This window comes from Octopus bimaculoides, chromosome 1 (assembly GCF_046866305.1).
Source record: "Octopus bimaculoides isolate indiv1 chromosome 1, ASM4686630v1, whole genome shotgun sequence".
Classification (NCBI taxonomy): Eukaryota; Metazoa; Mollusca; class Cephalopoda; order Octopoda; family Octopodidae; genus Octopus; species Octopus bimaculoides.
This window is the reverse complement of record NC_142928.1, coordinates 7,828,196-7,830,695: the sequence shown is the minus strand read 5'-3', so window position 1 is coordinate 7,830,695 and position 2,500 is coordinate 7,828,196. Positions and strand designations below refer to the sequence as shown.

At 23.5% G+C, this 2,500-nt stretch overlaps 1 protein-coding gene across 1 annotated transcript in view; it reads right to left on the bottom strand.

Annotated features, from left to right (window-relative positions):
• Positions 1-2,500, bottom strand: part of LOC106873219 (uncharacterized) — a 153,583-nt gene that overhangs the window by 5,023 nt on the left and 146,060 nt on the right. The window lies entirely within an intron of this gene.

The following is a 2,500-nucleotide window of genomic DNA, read 5'->3' as shown; positions in this document are numbered from 1 at the left end:
GGCCCTAACTAAAGTTAAAGGAGGGCCTAGAAGCGAATAAACAAATGTTATTTCTAGAATTGTGCTACAACAACATACAACGCCCAATCTTCAATGACGTAATATTAATGGCAACAGAAGAAAATACTATGCCATACCATTCTGCTGTTTCTAGCATATTTTGATGCTGTTATTGATGTTGTTGCTCTTAGGGTGTACACATTCCTACAGACACTAAATCCCTAACAGTTCTTTCTCTCTCTCTCTCTCTCTCCTCGCAAACCGCTCCACCACACAAGAAAGTGACACAGACACCTAATTATTGGTGAAAGAATGTTTCAAACATTCCTATATTTCGGAACCATTCATTTACTTCGTAGCGTTAAAATATTTTTGGTGCCTTTTTTTCCATGTTGCATTCTAGATTGTCTTTGGGACATTGAGAAGAATATAAAAAAAAACAACTGGCACTCCATCGGTTACGACGCCGAGGTTCCCAGTTGATCCAATCGACAGAACAGTCAGCTCGTGAAATGAACGTGCAAAATGGCGGAGCTAGCTACGGACACGCGTATCCTTTATGTAGTTCAAAAGTAGATTCAGCAGGACAAAATATGACAGGGCTGGACCTTTGAAAGACAGGGACTACTTATTTTTACCAGTTGTGTGAACTGGAGCAACGTGAAATAAAGGATACAATGCACCACTGAGAAACGAACTCGCGACCTTTTCTTTGCTAGCCAAATATCCTAGCCACCAAGCCACGCGCCTTCAAAAACACTTCGGAGACAAAACAAGACATCTAAGTGCAAATATTTATAATGAACCAAGGATGGTTTAAAGTTACAGTGCCACAGTCAGTCTATACTTAACTTTGAAAACAGGCAAATGACATCTGCATGGAGATACGAAATTAAATCTCATCAAAAATGGCAGAAGTTGAGATGCATATAAAAGTTGGAGGTGACATGGGTAAAACTCATTACATATATGAATACAATGTATACATTGCACGTATCGCCCGCAAGATTTTCATTTTTGTTTTCCCCAAAGATAAGCAATTTCTTAATAATTTTCGTAAAATATTTGAAAATATATTCAAAAGATAATTCAAGAGAAAATAGGTGCAGATTACCTGGTGGAAGATTGGAAACGAGAAACTCGGACTACTGGAAGTGATGTACATTTCAGTCATAATGCATTAAAGAATACTCTACATCAAGTATCGAGTTCAGGAATTTATCGTTCCTTGGAGAATCAACAGAAATTATATATATATATATATATATATATATATATATATATATATATATATATATATATATAAGTAACGAAGATGTACAGGTGTCAATTCATGAATCGATACCTGTATATTTTTGTTACTCATCTTATTTATCTAACTTGGAATCTGCACTTCGGAAATACTATAGAAAGTACCTTTATTAAAAGTACATGTCTGAATTACCAAGTATAGATATCTTCACTCAGCTGGGTTGTGTTGTCTACACACATGACAGGAATATTGGGTACAAACACCCCTGCATGGAGTCTTGATATTCAATATTTAATTAATATTGTTTGAGTGTGCGGATTATACCGACCTAGCAAGGTGCCTCAATTTAAGAACCTCAGTCAAGGGAATCTTAATCATATATATATAATATATATAATATATAATATATATAATATATATATAATATATATAATATATATATAATATATATAATATATATATAATATATATAATATATATATAATATATATATAATATATATAATATATATATAATATATATATAATATATATAATATATATATAATATATATAATATATATATAATATATATATAATATATATATAATATATATATAATATATATATAATATATATAATATATATATAATATATATAATATATATATAATATATATATAATATATATAATATATATATAATATATATAATATATATAATATATATAATATATATATAATATATATAATATATATATAATATATATAATATATATAATATATATATAATATATATAATATATATAATATATATATAATATATATAATATATATAATATATAATATATATATAATATATATAATATATAATATATATATAATATATATAATATATATAATATATATAATATATATAATATATATATAATATATATATAATATATATATAATATATATATAATATATATATAATATATATAATATATATAATATATATAATATATATAATATATATATAATATATATAATATATATATATATATATATATATATATAAATATATATATAATAATATATATATAATATATATATAATATATATATAATATATATATAATATATATAATATATATATAATATATATAATATATATATAATATATATATAATATATATATAATATATATATAATATATATATAATATATATATAATATATATATAATATATATATAATATATATATAATATATATATAATATATATATAATAT